The sequence below is a fragment of the Haliaeetus leucocephalus genome, unplaced genomic scaffold (assembly GCF_000737465.1).
Source record: "Haliaeetus leucocephalus isolate CR32 unplaced genomic scaffold, Haliaeetus_leucocephalus-4.0 Scaffold646, whole genome shotgun sequence".
In the NCBI taxonomy this organism is placed as follows: domain Eukaryota; kingdom Metazoa; phylum Chordata; class Aves; order Accipitriformes; family Accipitridae; genus Haliaeetus; species Haliaeetus leucocephalus.
In genome coordinates this window covers 5,563,881-5,586,261 of record NW_010973082.1, presented here as the reverse complement: position 1 = coordinate 5,586,261, position 22,381 = coordinate 5,563,881, and positions in this window count along the sequence as shown.

The following is a 22,381-nucleotide window of genomic DNA, read 5'->3' as shown; positions in this document are numbered from 1 at the left end:
TCTGCTAAGCATGTTCTGCCAGACAACCACAGGATAAAGGAGTGATGTGTTAAGTGTTTTGTCTATGGAGTTATGTTTGCAACATCATTTGAATGCTAGTATCCAAATCTTAGGCCATCCGCAGTGCTTGTCACCTCACAGCATGCTATGTGCCCCAGTTTTCAACAACAAAATCTGAGGGCTATCGGTCACAGAAAAGAGCTGAACCTATATTTGAATGCTCTAGGTGTGGAAGAAATGTATAAAGTGGAGTTAGATGGTGTTACCAAAAAATCAGTTTCTTAAATGGTTGATATGGACTGTGAGGATTAAATTGCTCATTTTTGGTGTAATTTCTTTGACAGTAGTCTAACCCGTTTGGTTGCAGACTGTCTGCATCTCTCATTCTGCAGTCTGTTACACAGGATCTCTTCTCTTTTATTTATATCAATATGACTGTCTACTTTGTAATATATTTCATATTCAAATCTGTTAATCATGTGAGTAATCCCCTTAGCTGGCTGAATGAAGAACATTTACATGAGTAAGAACAAAAAATAACAGCAGTTATGGCTTTTCTCCCAGTCTAGACATTGTAACAGAGAATCTTCTGGAACGATCGTTTAGCAAAACACAAATTATAAGGTTTAGGCCCGGGAGGAACTGTTTGAGATTTTAGATTTCTACGTAAGAAATAAGCTTGAAATTATTTCTTGACGTGTTTTGAAACTGTGCACACTCCACTTTCCCTTTATTTTGCCAATTTAGTATGACTACTTGAAGTAGCAGAATAGGTCTGCTAGGTTAAAGGAGTGAGAACAGTCTGAAATTCTTGAGAATGCAAATAGTCAGTCCCTCACCTCGTAGGGAAGAAGTCACTGTGGAAAGGTAGTTAGCAGTTGCTGTCTAGTGTAAACATTTGCTGCCATCTCTTCCTTCTAACTGTAGAAAAATGAACTGCTGCTGACTTTGCTTTTGCTAATACTGAGAATTCTTTACAAGAATACAAAAGCATTCAAAGACTAAAAAAAAAGAATCATCTAAATACCTTCTGGCCTTAAAAATCTATGAATTGTTAAAGCACAATTTCATCTTCTAAACATATGGAATCAAAGATTATTGTTTCAAATATTGCAGTGAGCTTTTTCTGTACTAAACAGACTTTTACAGACTCATATATTCATAGCACTGGAAAGATATAGTTAATAAACTGGTGCAGGCTGAATAGGTACAGAAGCTTAATTGATTCTAAGAAAGATGATGTGGAAGTCAATAAAGTGAGATGATATAGTGTCCTATAAGTCCAAGCCAAAATCCATGGGCAACATGACTAAAGGCATCTAGGCTTTTCCTGACTTGTCTTAAAAATGAAAGGTGATTCCTGTTCAGAATTCCCAGTTTGCAGAGACATGTTACAAGTGCCTATGTCCTGTTTAATTCTTCTACTGTGGTCTTACAATGTGTCTATGCCTTCTGTAAACTTTCTGGATAGGCTTTAGCAATTATAGATTGCTCTGGTGCCAAGTGGAAAAATTGGGAAATTTGGTTTCAGTTTTCAGCCAAATTGGGTATTTTCAGGGGGTACTGGAACAGTGAGTTAATAAATGTACTGTTTTATTGGGTGATATATAATTTTTAAATTGTGAACCACTCTTCAGTAAAATTGCCACTTCGAGACAAAAAAGATTGATATTTCAGTGGAGGACTCATTCTCTTTCTGAAATTTATCAGATTACAGATATTTTTTGACCCTGAAAGTATTTTGGTTTGGGGCAAACTTGCAACTCATTAGAAAATAATTTTTTTCAGCTCTGTGCAATGGTGCGTTTTACTTTTTGATGATGGGATTTATTAGTGAAAGACCTCCTCTTCTGTCGTCTTCTCAATTCACTTGCAACTGAAACTCATACTTTCTATGATTGTAACTTGCAGGGAGAAAAAAAAAATAAAAATAATTGGTAGTTGTATTTAATAGTAGAACTTTAGTAAAAACAAGAGTAGGTAAAACGAACATGGTGGGCGGATTCTCAGTAAGAATGCCAACATGCAGCCAAAAGCTGCGCTCTTAGCTGGGCAAAGAAGTAGGATGAAGAGAAGCTACTACAGGACTCCTGAGATGCTTTTTTGACAGAGAAGTTTGTCGTGTTCGGTAAGAAAAGATGAAGAAATGATACAGGTGAAAATCTAGTAGGTTGCTATGAAAAGATGGGAAGCTGTATGGTATTTCAAGACCAGGTCCCAACATTAAGCTCAGCAAATTTTAGGCATTCTGAAAATTTTTATAGCTTTTCCCACCCTCAACCCCATCCTTTCCCCCCAAATTAAATTAGGTACCATTTTCAAACATGTAGAGTTTACTTGTTTCGTTGTTGCCTAAGAATTATTATTTTATGGTTGTTTAGAAAAAAGAGAGAGATGATGTCCTTACAGCAGAAGTTGACAAAGAGATGTTTCAAATTATCTTGAGTTTATCTCAAAAAGAGCAAATGACATGACAATATAATAATACAGAATATCATTGTGCACCAGCAATCTGATCTAATTATCATGTTACATCATGATGGATTTTGTATTAGTGAAGCTTCAGTAGCACAGTGACATGGCACAGGGAAAGTGTCTGGAGGAAAAATATATTAAAATAATCAAAGAGTTGCTCGTGCTACTTATGTAAGAATGCATACATTAATCACCAAATAAATAGAAGGGAAAAAGAATATGATCCAAAGTCTGCTAAAGTTGTTGGAACAGCTCTTGGAGACTGCAATATCCAAGTTCAAGTTCATGGTGTTCTATATACAGATCACAGTATATAGACAGCAGCACGTCAGTCTGTCCTTCTTCTCCTGAGCTGTGTCATTCTTGGTACACGTTCATGCACGTAGACTTTTGTATATCTGGGGTTTTTTTTATGTTGCAGGCGATATTGATTCTGCTAAACAAAATCAGACATTCCCTAGTGCAACAGTAAAATCGTGTACATGATGTTTTCCAGTGAATAAAAATCTCATGCTATCGTAGGGAAGAAATATCAATCATATATGCCAATTTTCCATCAATGAAACCGAAATTATTGGTGTGAAAAAGGACTGAGTCTGTATGTTGGAGTTTAGACTGGGAGATCTTTTTGGCTTAAAAATGTATCACTTATTTAAATAGAAAGTCTCTGCCAGGAAAAATTCAATTGTATGAAATAGTTTGTAGCTATAGAGTGGGACTGCAAGTTATTGGCTGGCTATGTCACACAAAAACACTGAGAAAGAAGGAGGCTCTTTTGGCCTGTGGGTTTTGTGGGGGCTTTTTTTTCTTGTTTGGTTATCGATTCAAGGCTATTATCTTGGATGATGATATCTGGAGTCCCACTGCTTGAATATCTAAAAGGCACGTTTAAATTACTTTGGGAAAATTACTAAGACAATTATGGGATTGTAATATAAAGTACCATAATTACACTTTAATGCTTCTTATCGATTGTTGAGCTCTGCACTTTGCCATAGCATAGAACAATGAACTTATGTTTTCTTTGCCCACCCATACAGTTAATGCTTTACTATCTGTTTTACAAAGACAGTTTTTTCAAACTTGGCAAGTAGGAACTTCCGAGATGAAAAATATATACTTTATGTACATGAATACACACACGTATATATATTCATCATGCTTTGAAAGCCACATGTCAGTATCTCTCATCTTTCAATATCTTTCTCCATCTTTGAGTGGTCCAGAGTAGTGCTACGCCAAGGGGCAGCCATGTTTATATAGGTGCATGAGGAAGGAACAAAGCTTGCTAAACGGGGAAGGATGAGAAGATGTGGTGGTGACGCTCATACTTTCTGTGGCTAGAACAAGGCGGCATCTTAGCTCCCCAAATTACCAGGAAGCAGAGAGGGGACATGCTCTTCATTGAAGAAATATTTGCTTGGGTTTTCAAAACACCAGCCATATCAGCTCTTTGGAGGTGTGGTCAAAAGGCAGTTTCTGGATAGCTCTTTATAGGCCAACAAGAGGAAATTCAAAGAAGCTGCTTCCAGTTATTGCCAGGTAACACGTAAAATGAAACTCTCTACAAAGAATGCAGGCAAAATAGTGCGTGTCCTTTCTGGCTTAGTTTTACAGACTGAGAATAATGAAGTATGTCTTGCGTCTATTTCAAAGACTTTCTGGATGATGTTCTCTCACTATAATAATAAAGAAAAAGAGCAATGTGCTATCACTGCAAAAATTCTATAGCATCCCTGTGTTTTCAATGGCTATTCATGCTGTATACCTCTATCCTCCCAAAGCTGCCACTTCAGAGTGTGCGATTACAAGACAGTATATGCTTGTATGGCAGATAAAATGAGGTATAGCTTTCTCCCCCAATCCCACATACAGGAATCTTACTCCCTCTAGTTCCTGGTATTGGGAAGTGTTCATTTACCTCATTATGCTCCCTCAGCTCTCCGGCTGAACCTTCTCCTTTGCTCTGGTACCTCCCAACTACTTGGTAATGACCAGTGCCAGCTCGCAGATGTCATCATCTCCTCACTGGTATCCTTTCTGCTGCCATCTTTTCTGTAGTTTGATAGCGAATTTGGCCAATTTTAATGTTCTTTGTTTACAGCAATTTGGATGGTGAAAGTTCTTGCACGAGTATGTCTCAGCATTGTTAGGTTATGATCATTTTTATCTACGAAATTATGAGAAATATGAGGAAAAAGTCTATCAGGCCTTTCATGACAGGCATAAACAAAGTCTGAAGATTTGCATTCATATGCCTTCCCTTCTCTTTATGAACTCAGTTATTTCCTGCCAGCTGCCTCTGGGCCTCAGGAGGCTCATATGACATTTGGATTAAGCTCTGCAATAACAGTATTGATTGAAGTGTCTTACTGGTCAAAGAAGCAAAGCTGTCCTGTTCTGTAAATACTATATCATCATGTTATTAGTATCTTACATTTTAAACTATTCTGATGTAAAGAGGATTTGTCTTTCACTTGCATATTAGACATGCACAGTCTTTTCTTTATCTGAGTGTAGACTGCCAGATGCACTTTCCTCTGTGCCATGTTCACCTTTCCTGCGGAGCTAGCTATGAGCGTGCTGCCATCTCATGGCAGGTCATTGTTTAATTAGAAATGACAAATGGTACAGGACAAATTAGTATTATTATGTAAATTTGACCTGCACAAAGATAAGTAAAAAAAAATAATAATTCAGCCTGTGTTTTAAAACTAAGAACGTTCACTGATTTCCATGTAACAGATAATAAGACTGTAAGTGGCAGAGCAATTGTGGCTGAACCTACTGTATATCTTTCTACATGTACAATTTTTTGTGCTCTTAGAAAAATAAAAAGGACCTTGACTACACAGTATTAATATTAAAGATGTCTGGGATATTGCAGCAAATCCCACTGAACATTACTATCAGCACAGTTCACTCCACAGAAAAATATCTTTCTTTGCTTTCAGCAGCATATATTAGTATACATGGTAGAGAAAACCATAATTAAATCTATTAAGGTGACTTGTTACAGAACACAAATGTCTGAATACTTGATGGAAAAAGAAAACATTTTGTCTTTCTCTTCAGCGGGTAGATAACGCTATGTCTTTCAATTCTTGTTTAAGAATTCTCAGTCTGTGAGTCTGTTCAAACATCTGACATTTTGGTGCTTAGCTGGGACTTCTATTCTGCACCCAGCTCTCTGATACCTAGCTACCCATCATGATAGGTGCGTTGCTTCTTAAAATTGTGGTCCCTTAGAGTCTTCAGTTATCATCAAGGGTGTTTTGGCAGAGGACCCTAGGGGGAAAAACGCGTCTTCATAGTCTGTGTTTTGCTTTTGAGATCTCTATTTCAAGACAGTGGTTTGGCCATATGGTCTTAATGTCACTGTTCAGAAGACCTGAAATCTGGGACATCACTCAAAAGGACCATCTAACTCAGTGTCCTGCTTCCAGTAGCAGCCGTGAGTGGGCTAGCTGAACTGGTAGTAGCCCTAGAAAGAGTCTACCAGCTCCCTTGTGTTTTCAGGGTATGATGGCGCTTTAGAGACTATGCCAGCCACACAGGATCTCTTTCCACTTTTTCCATTTTACATTCGTGGGACTTCGATCTCACAGATTATAAAATCTTGACCACTAATTTGGCTTATCTGTAGTATGTATCTGCTAACCAGAGAAATGAGGAAAGGATGACTGGTGTTTCACAGTGGTCATTATTATAAATTTGTGTGGTATACTGCACATCTGAGTTTCCACTTAAGAAGAGATAAGGGATATAGCTTTGCAATACCTTAAGTTACACAAATCAACAACTGAAAAACCTCCTTAACCTCCCTGCAATTTAAAGTCTTAATGCATTGGCAAGCTTATGTTTCTAAAGCAGAAAATAATCTTGGTAGAGTCTTCCAGTCAAACATTTTACCCTTACTAATAAAAACTCAGCCTTTGATATGTTTGGAGGTAAGAGTATATTATCTGAAAAGTTGGTTTGCCATTCACCAGCAGAGTTTGTAGATGTGTCTTAATACTTGCAACTCCAGGCTGAACTACTCAGATTTGCACCTACCATTCATCTTGTGAGCACAGAATTGCTGTGCTCTTTCATACTGCACTTTCATCTGTGGATTTAGTGCTGTCTGGCAAAGTGAGCATGAACAAACAGCATGAATTTACTGTTATATTGGCAGGTGAGGTCCTGGTGTGCTCTGATGAATATCATGGATAGAAGAAGGATTCTGGTGCTGAATTCCTCTGTAATCTCTAGAAATGTCTAGGTCTCTGTTGCTTCATCTCTAAAATAAGGAAGTATGGTAGGGGGTTTTGCGTGTGATATGAGTGAGAAATCTTGCTATTTGGTGAATAAACTGGAAGGAGAACTTCTAGTCTCCTGATTCACATATCTGTGCAGTTTCTTCTGTGTTATTTTGGTGCGGAGAGCAGAAGAAAAGATAATTCAGTATAGTTTTTTTCTTCTCAGCCCTCTCCATGCTCTGAGAATTTTGCTGGGTTGATTCAGGTCTTTTACATACAGCAAATAGAAAAGCATGGCACTCCCTATAGAGTTTTCTGAACTGCATGCTTATGTTGAGATCCAAGAGAATGCTGGCAGGCTAAGATTGCATTACAGAATCCAATCCGTGAAATAAATTTTAAACCCCTCTGAACTTTGACAATTTATGTCTAAAAGGCATGTTTTTTTATCTAAAGACCAACTCTGTCAAAATCCAAGACTCTGCCACCTGCTAATAAAAGACTGGTGGGAATTGGGTTTTATTTTCTTTATTTAAGAAAAACCCATCCAGTCAAGTGGATTACAACCAGTGATATTACCCAAAGCAAAAGGTAACACAAATGCTGCCTACCACCTAAGCCTTGCCATGGGTGTTCTTGCTAGTGCCAAGCGGGGAGAGATTTCTCCTGGTATGCTTGCAGTAAAAGTACCAGCCCCTAAGCTAACTCCCTCAAAATGAAAAGAAAAAGATATGGCTCTGAAAATTTTCAAATTAGTCCTATGTGTTGGGTATCTATAGTTGTTTTCATTACTGTTTTATTTGCTTTATTTTCTCTGGAATTTGTGTCTTTGTAGTTGTCCAGTAACTCCCCTGTTTCTGGACAAACTCAGAGAAAACAACGTTATTCAAAATAAGAGTGAAGTTTTAGGTGGTCAAAGTGAGAGAACAGTTGCAAAACAGAAGAATAAGCTAAACAATTAAGTCCTTTTTTGGATGTTCTTGGCTTATTTAGGAGCCTGGTGACATGCTGTCTGTCAGTCTAGGATTGACTGATAATTTCTCCCCTTAAATTTATGTTCTCCTTTTGTTCAGCGTGGCATTCTTCCTTCCCTTTGTGCTCCTATTTTTATTCTCAGTCTGGCATAGGCTGCCATGTAGGTCAAAAGTGATAAATAAGCTTTAACCTTTCCTTTCTTGCACAGAACCTCAGTTTTAAGGCTCTGTTTCTGTTCATCACTTGGCACCTAACTGTCCTCTGCACATCCTAGTATTGTAGGAAACATACATCAGAAAAGGTATTTTCTGTGTGTACATGCTACTATATTCATCATCTTTCAAACACTTTTAATTCTTCTAAGAGGTCACAATGGCATCATTTTATACAGAGTGGACTTGGTGTAGACAGTGATTCTTCTAAATAGCTTTTCCTTACCACAAGCCTCCTTTTATCAATTTTAGGGGATCATGCTGTCACAGTCATTCAAATAGAACTGTTCCTGCAATTTTGCTTTACTTAGTCTCTTTGTACTTTCTATAACAAAAATTATGAGAGGTTTTTTGTTACAGCTGAGGAGAGGAGAAATCGTTGCGGGAGGCGGTTGTTGTTCCCCCAGGATGCTGCAGTATGAATAAAAGATTTAGGTGCATTTCCATATGATACTTTGTCTTTTTGTTAGATATTTAGAGAAAATCTATTCTGATTCTGATATACTGAATGAAGATGTTGGCATTTCCCAGTCCAGCTTGGGGGCTGAAGAACAGGAGTTCCTTAATGGCTTACTGTCACAGTTGTTGGCTATGCTGTATCTATTGCTCCTGAGGCCATGGCCTGCCATTGTAATTGTGGATCAGACACCAAAGATTAGAGATTGCAGCAGATTCATGGACTTTATTACTTCACAATTATCCACAGTGACTCAACAGGTATTAGGAAGACCTGTGCATCAATCCTTTTAATAGATGCCAGTTCCTTCTCCAAATCTCTGCTTAGTCCAACTGAAAAAAAAAGAGGCTAAATTAGTACCGTTAGGTTTTTTCCTACTAAGACATTCTTGATCTAGATTACCCTGCATGTGGATCACAGTGTTGTTAGGACAGGCCCAAGATTTTCTTTAAACAACCAACTTCAGCAGAATATTCCAGATGTCAGGAATGGTACAATAGCAGCAGAACAGTGCACACCAACAGAGGTCTTTACACCAGGCCCACCATGCTTTTGTTGGACCTGACACCCTTATGCTGTTGATTTGCACATAATAAGCTAGCTCATAACCACTCACCTCATATAATGTATATAATTTTTAGTCTGTTTTTTCTTAAAGGTGACTTTAAGAGTTCTAGTGAAGTAGAGGTGCTCAGCACCTCTGGAAGTTGGAAAACATTGTTCTATGGAAAAGTGGTATAACAAATTAAAAAAAAAAAAGGAAGACAGATGTAACTTCTCTGTGCAGCGTTTTTATAAGGAATATAATTTGTCCTATTAGAACATAAGGCTTTTAAGGGTTCTGAAGCTGAACATAATGCTTGAAAGAATTGGATAAATGGTGTCTTTATTATATTCCTGACACTTTCAGATTCTTTGTATGAGAAAAACTATACAGAAATAAATGGAATACAATTCTGTTGATTCTTTTCCACTCTAAGGGGACTGTTTTGTCCTGCTTAGAAAATGGATGTGTTACAGAATTACTAAAAGGAATACAGGCCAAGATGAGGGGTATAATCTGTTGTAAAAATGTGGAAAAAATGCAAAATTGTTTTAAATGTTGTTTTTATTCACAAGAATGATTCTTACTGCTTTCTAAAAATGTGTGTTTTATTTTGTGGGCAATTGTTCTGATCTTCACTTATGTTAAGTCTGGGGAAGTCTTTTCTTTCCTGGAGGTAAGGAATCTGCTGCAAACAAGGCTGTCAAAAGATGTTTTTTCACATGGCATTGAAATAATTTGGAAAACCATAGGTGTGCAAATCTCTCCCCCTTTGTTTGTTTTTTGTTTTTGTTACAGTGCTGGCTGTATAGTTATGCATAGTAAATGACAGAGGCTGACCTGATGGTAGCCAATGACCAAACTCTTACTCATTTCATTATGGTAGTGATTTCAACTGAGATGTTAATCAAAAGCTTCTGAGTTCTTCACTTTTCTGCTGACCTTCGTTGGATCTTTTTTTATGTTTTGAGGGCTGGTTTGTGTATTCTTGGGCATGCACCATAGCACAGGATATTGAAGTGCGTTGTAGTTGAAAATCACCTTCCCTAAATAGAGGAAGGAAAGATATTAGGAAGTGAGAATATCTTTCCTTTTAAAATTCTGTGAAGTATTAGATAAAAGACTTGGGAAGTTACAAAAAAAAGACTGAGAGGCTCTGGGTCTTCCTTCTTCGCCTTCCCTCAGTGAAGCCAATTGTGTTTCTAGTGCTCTTGAAGTCTTACAGAGAGAGTTGAGTAGGGTTTGGTCAGACCATTGCTAGATGCCAGGATGGAGTTAGAGGACTGCAGAACAGCTTTTAAGTATGCTGACATGAAGGCAAATAATGTCTTGATTATTTTTCAAGACTCATGCGTTAGAATTCTTTAATGTTAAACTGAGATTATATATTCATATCAGGCTAATGGCATCAGGAAAGACTTTAATATCATTTGCCAGCTGTATGCAAATACTTCCACTGACTTCAGCAGTATCAGCTGGGTGAATAGAATTACCTCTAATCTCACCCATCTCCCGCATTTTCTGCAAATTTTTATAGGGAAACCAAGTTTGCCTGAGGCCACCTTGCACCTGAATGTAACAGTGAAAGGAAGGGGAGATGCTAATAATTCACCCACACTTGACAATATTCAAATTCAATCCTGACCCCCTGCAATATCTATACAAACTATTCCTTTCCTGGAGCTCTATGTAGTGAGCGGGGCTCAGTGTGGTTGCTCTCAGCAACCTGCCTCTTTACAGTGACTGTCTGTTTCTGTTAGTACCTATTCGCATATGTCAGAGCTTGTTCCTGTGATCCTTCCATTTTCAAACTCATCTCCCTAACATCTTTCCTGTTAAATTTATTGAAGGAAATAACCAACCCATTTACATTGCTCTCTTCGTTGAATTGTTTAGTTAACTTGCTAAAGAGTGGAAAATTAAACTTCTTCATTTGTGGTGGACCAGTGAACAAAGTTCAGGTTGCTAATTAAATTATCTGTGTGGCTGTAGCTTGGGAAAGATAATCAAATGGGTAAATCTGCAGAGTTTCAATGAAATCTTAACTTAGTACCCAATGTACCATAAATAAAGTGTTTGCCTTCTGTAAGTATTCACCTTTTCAGTGCTTAGTCATCACTACTGTGAGCTCCCTCAGTTTCATTCAGTACTATCTTGGAAAATCTAGCAAGTCACTGCCATTTTTTTAAGGCTCTGAAGTCTTCAACAGACTTAAACCAGGCTCTTCTGGTTTAATCCACTTTTTCCTCTAAGCATGACGAGCTGGCAGTGTTCCTTCTCTTTTACCTCTAGAGGAAAAAATGCTGAGATATATGTATTGGGAATCAGTTATTCACCAACTTTTGCTGATGATGCAATTTACCAATTGCCTACAATTAGTCCTAAATTTTCTCTTTCCCCTGACACTACTGTCCTGTAAATTTTCATCATAAATTCTGAATAAACACTACTAAAATCCCCTTGATAATAAGTGGGATTAATAACAGCAAAACCCAAATTACTGTCGTGTGCTTTATAAATTTAACACAAAGGTGAAAGATAGCAGAAAAAATGCTTAGTTGTACACTGGGGCTGATTCTCCACTGCTTTACAACTTGTCTTGCCATTTATACTTGTGTAGTGTTATAACGTAAAACTAAATGGTGTATATTCCAGTAGTACAACTTGTTAATCAGTATCAGGACCCCATTGTGTTGGATGCCGCATGAATGCTTCATGGGGAGCAGCCCAAATTAGAAAGAACTTACAACTTGAATATACAGCAATGAACCTGTAAGCAGAGACATGAAGAAAGACTTTATCAAAGCCACATGTCAAATCAATAACAAAGTTGGCGGAAAAGTCTATTCTCCTGCTGCTCACTGTAATGGGTGTGGGGGCTCAAGGCACAAAGCTAAGTCATCTTTGCACTTTTGGAAAGAGTTGTATATGGTCATGTTGGACAGGAAACTTTAAAATTTCTACAGTAAAGATAGCTTCTACAAAGCTGTCTATTTTAGAGGACTCTTTTCACAACTGTATCCAATTGAGCAATACTCAGTCAATCTTTGCTATCAATTTCTTTCATACCATCTTAACAGAGGCCTCACAGACATTCATTTCACTGAGAAGTTATTTCAGGCATTCTTTAGTCAGAACATTGTTAAGTGCCCTCATTCCATCCAGAAAAGAATTTAGAAAGGTCTTTTTTCTTCTGATATTCAGGAGCCAAACTCTTTCTCCAAAATGCTTCTTTTTAACAAATGCAACATTTTTGAAATACTAAAATTTCTTTTCTGTTAGACCCAGTGGTCAGAAACTTTGCAATTTCTACTCCTAAGGATAATAGCGCACTCTTCTCAATTCAAAACTTGGCTTTATAAACAACAAACAAATCTAAAAGAGTTCCTCCAAACCAAATGCTTTGAGGAATGATTTCCCACTACAAATAGGTTGTATGACATGCTGGAATGTAGAAAGATAATGTAGGAAAAAATAATTTCCCAATGTAATTTCCTTTGTGGATTCTTCTCCCACTAGTTTAAAGATACTCTTGGTCATATTTTCAGCTGAGATAAACTGCTACATTGCTAATGAAATGTGAAGTGCTACATTAAGATCTGGCAAGGCCAAACTTCTGATTTTTAACTCCTTGTACCCATCTTAATGAAAATGTGTGGCGGCAGCATCCCAAGAATGTCCATAAGAGAGATTTCTTTCTGTTTTCCTCTTGGGAACAAAATTCATGTGGTCTTTTCTCAGTTTTCTTTGGGTTAGTAAAGCAAAACAGGTCTACTCTTACAAAGAACTATGGAGTCTCCCTCATACATAATATTCTTTTTTGCTGTTTATGAATAACAATCTTTAATAATACTATGAATTCATGATCCGTATGAAGTATTCCCTGGGGTCTCAATATTTCAGTCTGAATTCTGCTTGCCTGAAAAACTTATCCTAGTTACTGCTTTAGAGTAATTTTGTGTGGGCTGGCGAAGAGAATTTGGTCTGCTGACAGTTTTGTGGTTCTTTTTCAGTTATGCTCTTGGGTAGTGGTTTTGGAAGTGATGAACATTTTCTTTAGTCCTTTTCTTTTAGGAAATGGAAACATCACTATTGATTTTGGAGGAAGCAGGTCAGCTGATGCTGAGCATTTGGGAATATTCCTCTGTCTCTTCCCATACAGTCTGGTATTTCATTCTCTGCCTATGCCAGGTTGTTTATGTGATGTTTGTGTACCATGTCAGAGTACTTTGCAATCACTAATACCTCTCAAAAAGCTTCTGTATGAAACACCTGTGGTGTCCTTCCTTTCTTCACTTTTTTACGCATAACAAAGGTACAGGAATGATGATTACAGACATTGGTAGTAGCAGTACATTGAAAGCAGGTTTTCTAGATGCAGGCTGAAGTCTTAATCACTGCATTATACTTCTCCAAAGACTGGCTCTGAACATGACATTAGTTCAGGATATTTTTTTTTTTAATGTAGTTACACTGATACCTTCCCACAGCCATTTCCAATGAAGGGAAGCTTGCAGATCACTGCAGAAAATGAAAATTACTTTAAAATATCTGAAGTGGATGTCTCTTCACTCAGATAAACCTAAGTACTATCACTCCTCAAATGCTTAGTATTTCCACTGTCTAACCAAACTCAGTTCTTACCCAGAATGAGAAGATTCAGTGGTGTTTGGTCATTCCTACCCTTGACCACATATAGTATCTGGGGGAGAGGGGGTTCCAGTGTTTCACCTGAATATAACTACTGAATGAATTAGCTGAGTAAGAAGAGTTGCTAGTCACATTTGAAATAATATCATAGTTATAGTTAGTGTCTCTTTTTCCTCCTGAAATTAAAGTCTCAGTGCTAGATTAAGATAATTCTCCATATGTTAAAGGAAGCGTTGGATTCTCTGATCTCTGTGGTGATTACCTACAAAATATTAGCATGAAGGACTGCCTGTTTCATATTAGAGCATGAAGTTACACATGTCACACCAAGAATGGTGTCTTCTACAGAAACATGACTAAGGGCTTGTCAGTACTGGAAATTGTTCTTGGATAGCTACTCCAAAATAAGTATGAAGTCTTAAGTTGCTGTTTGAAGACTGATTCACCATGAAGTGTTTTTCTTTTAGTGAGACTGCATAATTTGTTTTTGAAATCCTTCCCTGCAAGAGGTTTCAAATCAATGAACTCTGGCCTGTGGGCTCTCTGTATGAGCCAGTGTTGCATGCAGAGAACTTGCTGGATTGGGTCCGTTATGTCAAACTTCCTTCCTCTCACCTTTTAGAGTAATTCTGAAAACTCACTTATTGCACAGAGCATGCTGGCTGCAAAGACCATCCCACGCTGTGTGCTTTCTCTCTTTGTAATCTGCTTCACTATATTGAAACAGCTTGCATCCTCCGATTACAAGCCCTCTGGGGTAGGAACATTTTTTGTTACTTGTTTTGCTCAGCTCGCCTACCATAGTGTTCCTTGTTCATCTCTTTCGGAACACAGTGTATGGTACACCAAATAGTATTATGTTAAAAGAACTTCAGTTCAGTTGAACAAGTAGACAAAGAGCTTTGGTTTTCTAATTTCCTTATATTTTGACTTGGTTATTCTGTATATTGCATCACAAGACACATCTCTGTCCAATGGGAAGGCCTCAACTATGGCTTTTCCATGAGTTCAGAGTTAAAGTATCTTGTATTGCCTTGGGTTGAGCTGACATACTGAATCTAACACTAACGTGGCCTCTGCTACTTGAGGCAGTGTAACGGTTATACTACGTAACGTATTGGGTGGCAGATTTCAGCCTTACCCTTTCTGTTGAGAAGGACACACAGTTATTTGGTGCCTACCGTAATACAGTCTTGCTTGTATTGTTGTTAGTTGCTGTAAGAACCTAAGATACAAGAATATGTTTTATTATCTTGTGGTAGCTTGAGTCATGATCTCGTCTAGAGGATATGTGCTGCCACTCCACTTCAGAATTAAGTGACTCTAGTGTAGCTTTTTTGATGTCCGTTTTCTTTGTTTTCATGCTAAGGAGCTACATCATGACTGTAGAAACACTGTGGATGTTCTGGTTATTAAAAAGCCTGATAGCACACAGAATGTTTTTCCACACAAGAAATATCTTCAGATCTGATTTTGCACCCTTTGATGCATATCCATCTGTGAATTTAAGCTGAGGGATCACTTCTTTTCTAGCCTTATGTGACACACTTTAAATTAATGGCTTTGGTTTCAGCTGGAGTCAGATAGGATTTTTTCTATTCTTGTATATTGAAAACAAAGTTGGTATGGTTTACATGTGGTAATATTTTCAAATATTTAAATCTTCAAACTTCTGAAATGTTAGGATTTCTGTAAATTCATAGACAATGACCTGAAATATTTTTCTGGTGTATAGGAGGTAACAAGATGTAATTATGTCTAGCTGAACTCAGAATAGCTATCCCATTGTCCATTCTGCTAAAAATGTGAATTGCTTTTCCCTTTGTCCCCTTTCTCATTCTTTTTTATTTCTTGAATAAACTATTTTTATTATCTTCTTAAGCTTTTTATCTAATCCTATTCATTGCCTTTACTGTGCCCATTGCCTAGTCTTTTTATGATGGCTCTCTGTCTTTCTAAAGTCTTTTATTAATGCAGCACATATGTATATTCTTTCATTTCATTTCATTGTGTTGCATTTTTTTTCTTGCTGTCCCCTTTTCTCGTCTCCCACTCGTTGTGATAAATACCATTTTTGCATTCTGTTTGTGAAACTTAGTCTTCACAAAAGGCTAAGATACCCATTTGACATCACAAAAAGAATGTCAGTGTTTAAACATCAAGGGCTTCATTTTGTAAAGGTTGAGAGTGCTTACAGTCTCCAGCAGTTCCATACTGAAATATAGGAGCTCACTTCTGCAAATTTGGTCTTATTTTCTTTCTTTCTAGCTGATAATAAACTGATAATGAATGCAGGACTTTGCTGAATAAATATATTAATCATTTAACCATTGTACAAATCTTCAAGACTTGAAAATATCAAATGAAACTTACAGATAAAATTTTGCATCCTTCTTGGGCTAAATTTTCCCTGGGTCAAGTACTAGTCCTACAAAAATACACGTGATGTCACCATTAATTTTAAAATGAATGGATGTGAGCTGTGGATACCATTAGCACAAGAGTTAGTCTTTCTAGAAGTTAGCAGTATTATCTTCTGCCAATACATGAAAATGAGAAAACTCTTCAAATGAAGGAAGTGCTGTCTGGTTTTTGGGAATGCCTTTGGTGCTAGGTAGATAGAATTGGTCGGGCAGTAAGCATAGGGCTGCTATGCCCTTAGAGTGGTCCTTGATTAAAACTCAATCATGTAATCTATTGATGGGAGTCATAATGACCTAGTCATAGACTTCAATAACACTGCCACAATCCTTTGTAAGGATTATTTTTCTTACCATTTCCACTTGAGCTGCTTTGTCTTTTTTTTTTTTTTTTTTTTTTTAAATCCTGAAAAGTCATGAATTTCTGACATTGCCTCAGCAAAACAGTTTAACATATGCTGGACCTCAAGCGTGTCATTAGTCCCATCGACTTTGATGGGATATAAGTGTGTACTTACAAGTCCTGGAGACAAGAGCGGATTATGAGAGGCAATACAGTCATTTCCAGTGTTGCATTCTGGTAGGACCCGTAACAAGGCCAAGACTTTGATAGATGTAAATAACATAATCGACATCAGCAGGTGTTTGGGAGTTACAGAGAATGGAGAGCTGGGATATTATTATTAAAATATATCTCCAGCTTTATTCTTGCTGAAGTGTACTTTGTCTGCAATGAGTATTTACTGTGGCAATCTTTGCTGTTGAGCTCTGCCAAACCCCTTCATTCTCCTGCTCCTCAGTGCTTGTGTTTTTCTCCCAGATCTATGCTTTTCTTGAGCAGAGTGATTAGTTATATCAGCAATAACACATCTGATGCATTTTCTTCCTCAGCCTTGTAGGTCACGCTCAGGTTATGCTCCCATTCTGTGTGCAGGTTTTGCTTACCCAAATGAAGATGCTTTATCTGTTTCTGAAAAGGCAGATAGTTACTGTAAATCTGTCTACAGGAGCTTTTTTTTTTTTTTTCTCTTAATGCTACCTGGGTTAATGAAAGATTTGTTTTGTGTATTTCTACCTTTGTAAATGCATTAGCAATTGTGTTTTTTACCTCAAATTCCCTCATTGTCATACACTTCATTAATTCCACACGTCACGTTCTTTCCAGCTTTATTCTAAATTGCTGTATCATTTACACAGATAAATTAAGTTGTCAGAGAAGCTTTGCTAAGTATTTGGTCTTTTCATACCCTTTGGCAATATATTTCTGATTTTTAAACAACAGCTTCTTTTTCTCTTGTGCTCTCTGTTTCTTCTTCTAATAGATCAGCTTGAACTAGTTGTCATTATATGAATAGGTATTTCTTCATACTGAGTCATGTGGAGAAGTATAACAGGCCCCCAGTTTGAAGCTACCTAATAGTAGCTTCTAGGGTCAGGTAATGGGGGGAAAAAAGGATTTGCAAGCACATTGAATTTATGAAATTAATTTTCCTTGGTGCTCTCAGTTACCTGTTTAACCTATTCTCTACAGTTGTTAAAATAATTTTTTTTTTTTTCTTGACAAAAAAAGGAATCCTGTAAATATTTGAGCAAATAGGATTATGTGAAGATTTAAATAGCCATCTTTCAGGGCTTTTTGATTTTCAGTCTTCTTGTTTCAAAAGGTTTTCCATCTGTTAAGCTCTGCTTCAGGAAAACACTTAAGCACATACTTAAATCCATCACTACAAGGAAGACCCATAAGCCTGGATTTAACTAGATGCATATTTCTGAATCAAAGCATTAAGCCGTTTGCTCAACATGCAGAAAATTCCATCTTTTTAATCGCAGTGCTAGTGTACTTCCTTGCCAAAATGCACTGCCATATATAAATATTTACTATTGAACGAGCTGTATTACAGATGGGAAGGTATGTTTTCTTCATGGAAAATAACAACTTGGGATGTAAGTATAGCCAGATATTTGGTGGTGGCAAGAGAAAGACGTACTGCTTAGGGTCTAACCTTACCTTCATCGACTCTTGCTAGGTGATACAGGATTAAATGCCCACCATGACCAATTTGCTACTGGAATTAATAGGTGTGATGACACACAAATCAGTGGGATCTGCCTCACTTGGGATTCGTGCTGCCAGCCCTTCCATGGTGCCAGCTGAACACAAGATTTCTCAGTGTTTGGTGCAGGCTGATGTTCAGTGCTGCTCTGTACCACTTTGAAATGGCCATTGGTATTTCACTGGGAGAAAGAGGGAGCTGCATTTAACCACAATTTGAAATTATTCCCTTAAGAGTATCGATACAGAAAAGCTTAGTAAATAACAACAACAAAATCCTAACCAGCCAGATTTGCAAAAGCTGCCTCTCATTTGATTTCTAGCAGTAAGGTACATGCAGGAGTGGGCTCAGTAACAGTAATAAACCAAGTCTGTAAAATGCGGCCTGTCAGGCCTAGGCAGCCATGAGCTGCGTGTAGCTGCCGATGGGAGCTGTAGGCCTTCAGCATTTCACCTGTCTCTAAACTGCTTATTTAGGGCAAACTTTCTCTTAGATACAGGAGCCAAAGGTAAAGAACTGTTACTGATTTATTCACACTGATGTTTTTTCTCACCTGGATGTGCCTAAGAGAGGCTGTGGGCAGGTGGGCCTAGGGAAGAGGAGACCTGGAAGAGCTCCGAGTTACCCACTCGACAGCTGCATAAGACCAAGGAGCCTTTTTAGGGGAATTTTCTGGTGGTTTGTGTGTTGATTGGAGCCTTTTGTAACAGGCTATGGGAATGGGAATCAAGTACATAACGATCTGTAAATATTTTCTCACAACTTGTGTCATTTTTGGTTTCCCTGAGGTGCCTTCTCTCCTAGTCGTTGTTTATTGGTCTCAGTTCGGGGCCTGTTTTCATAAGTATTTAAAAGTCTGGACCTTGTGTGCTGTCAAGAAATCCTGATCCTGGGCAGGCTCTTATCATCACTGGAAAGCTGAGAAAAACTGAAATCTTACGAGAAATATTTAAATGTAAAGGTGAATAACTCAGTGGAAGGATAAGCAGCCCACTAAGCTGCTTTTTTTCCTGCCACTTTTGGACTGGCTGTTCTGTCTTCCTTACTTCTGCTTATTTCTTCTTTTTGAATAAAGTAATCTGAGATCTTGATTCTTCTCTGACCGCTGTTAGTGTTTGGAGGAAGAGAAAGTGTAGGAGAACAGAGAGGAGGGAGGAAACGTTCCTTTTACATAATAAAATTCACTTTCTGGAAATATTGCCACCAATTTTGTCCAAGGTAAATGATAATCAAATAGCGAAGTAAATAAAGGAGACCTCAAATTCGTGATTCTGCCATTGAATGAAGCAAGCAAAACCCCTGTATTTCTTGGTGTTCTGGCTTGCAGCACCCCACAGGTACATGGAGCCACAAGCAGTCTGTGAAGAGTTTGTGTGTACTTCTGATGTTGTAACAGGATTAGTGGGAACTGGGACCTGCCGTACCCAGAGTCGTAGCTGTGACAACCTAGTAAATTTTAGACAGCAATTCTGCCCGGCCATCCTGCAAGTTACCCATATTGCAGATCAACCTGCCTGATGCTGGGACTCCTTGGAATGTCCTTGTCAGTGTTGGGCTATGAATCATCCTGAGCAGCTCCTTGCCCCTTCGCTCTCAGAGGTATGCGATGTCTGCTTTGGTCCGGGGAAGATTTAGTTGTGCAGCTTATAGGATCAGGATTTTTGCCTGTTCAGTCTAACGAGAAACAGTGTTGATGTTCCCGTTGTATTCCTTGCTACAGCTCTTACCCAAATGAAAATGAACACATTAAACAGCTTTTCCAGATATATTTTACCAAATTTCATAGCATAGGAATAAAAAAAAAGGGGGGGGGACCAGGGGGAGGAGAAATAGGAGCCACTTAAAATGGCTTTTGTTTTTGTCTCTTTTAAAACAATGTGTGTAATTAGCTTAAGAAATTACTGGGAGCCTAAAATGACCAGATGATTTGTATTTGCAAGTAATTTCTGAAATAAGGTTTATTCACAAAAGACTATCTTTTAAATGCTTCCCTGTAAAACATATTTTACTGTGACACCTTATAAATATTAGAACAAAGGGCTTTGCAGAACAAACAGATCTGAAACCACAGAAATACACAACAATGATTCATTTCTTGTATCAGTCATTCAATACATTATTAACTTCCCTGTGAGCAGGAGGTGCGTTACGATGTCTGTGCCCTAGGAGCAAAAGTCAAAATATTCCCAGAGCAGCAGAGAGGAATGTATTTTTCAGATACTGGTGTTGCATCTATTTGCAAAGTGTCTAAATGCAGAAATCTGAATGCATCTATATTCAAATCTAGAGTTAGATCCAAAAATACACCCTATTAAGTTTTCCTGTGAGATTACTTTCAGCTTCTGTTATAGCTTACTGGCTTTATTGGGTGTTCGCAGTGCAAGCGGAAGGGGAGTCATCACAAAGCCCCACTGGCCTGGAACGTCAGGGCAGTAAGACTTTTATTTTTTCATTATGAAAAGGAGAAATTGTTTCTAATAATCCAACATATACTCAAGTCCTTTTATTTTTATTTTTTAAATTGAGCATGGAGCTCAAGAAACATCTGTGTTGCAATTTAATGACACAATTCACTCTTCCTTGTACTTTTATAGGATTAATTAGCATCTAAACAACATTTTTTTCTCGCTGCAGCCCTAAGCTCAGCTTATATAGAACCAATTATATTTCTGCTTTTCAGTCTGTTAGAAGCTCACAGCACAGCAGTTGTTCTTATGGAGGTCAGCAATGGTAATAAGTTGTTCTTGGGGACTTTTCCCACTATTTGCATTTTGACAGTTATCGTGCATTGTATTTATGCTGACAGGACCTGTCAGCATCCACAGATACTAAACCACCTGTGTCCTTATTCTGCCTGTGCTTTGTTGGCATAGATTTGACTCTCATGGGGACCTGCGTAAGTAAAAGCACAGTTACTTGCGTTAATGCAAAATAAGTGTAGAATGCATGTAGCGCCTTTTAAATTAAGTAACCTTGTTCTTGTTCTGCATCAGTGGAAAGACTATGCAAAGTACAAGTCCGGGAACACTTAGGGCCTCTCTCTACTTGTCTGAATGAAGCTCAATTTTGTAATGTGCAGAGAGCATTTGAAATTATGTTGGTTGGTGTTAATATGTGATAGAAATCAACCAAAGGTGGATGCCTAATGGGGCTCTGATTTGCAAATTCTGACACAATAATACCTGTTACTTTTTCGTTCTTCATCTCTGAAAGCATCCACAGTGTGAGCTAGGCTGGGCTAAGATCTAGGTGCTATGATCCCTTCTGACCCATAGATCTCTAAAATGTAGTATTGGTTCTGTTTCTTGTGCAAGTATAAACTGTAGTAGTGTCCCTAAGCAATTTAGAAGTTACATCAGAGATCACAGGAAGTATCAATGCTAATAGTGATTTCAAGAAATCTGCAAGTTTGGGTGAAATGGATATTTGGTAAGACAATCATCCAACAATTGGGGAACTTAAGAGGACTTTCTGTAGAGCCAGTCCACAGTAACAGTCTGGGTGAAGAAATGATCTTATTTATTTAGAGTGAGGATGTTCAGAACATTGGATGATCTGCTTTCTTGCTCAAATTTCTATATGCCTAAATAATAAATTCCATTTGAAGTGATCATCAATAATTATGCTAGATGTGAATTTTTCCACTCCTTAGTTATAAGATGCCACAGTTTCTTGCCAGATACCATGGTTAATTACAGACAAGTTAATTACTCCCCAGTCATGATTTACTGTGGCTACTGGCCGCTATTTCTACTTGATTGCTGCCACAGCTCAGAATGACAATGACAAATTATGCTCCAAATTGGATGTGAAAGGAAAGAGAAATCCAGTTTAAAATGCAAAACTGAAAGAGCAGCAAACCTTGGTAACCCCCAAAAGGAAAAGGGGGGAAAAAATTTTCCCCCCCCCCCCCCCCCCCCCATTATTGTAGGCAATGAAACTGCGCTAATTATCAAACCCATGAATTCAGAAAAGCATATTCATATTTGTCCACCCCAACCTTGTTTTGTCTGGTATCAAGCTACTACATCTTGTCATAAATTATGAATTCTCTGAAACAGGGTCTGCATTTGTATCAATTCTTACAGCGCAGAACAGGTCTTATTGCTCCCTAATACTGGCATCTGTAGTTACAAACTGCTGCATGATATCACAGTGGCACTTGTAACTGTAACTGATATAAAAATATCGTAACTTAGATCCTTTCTTTTCTAGATTCTGATTGTCTATTGCTGATTAGATATTATCATTCTGTAACATTTTTGTGTTGACTGGAGGAATTTTCATTGCTTGTCCCTAGCAGGACAACTTTCTGATTTTGCATCACAATAGACTGGAAAGGTGTGCACTAGC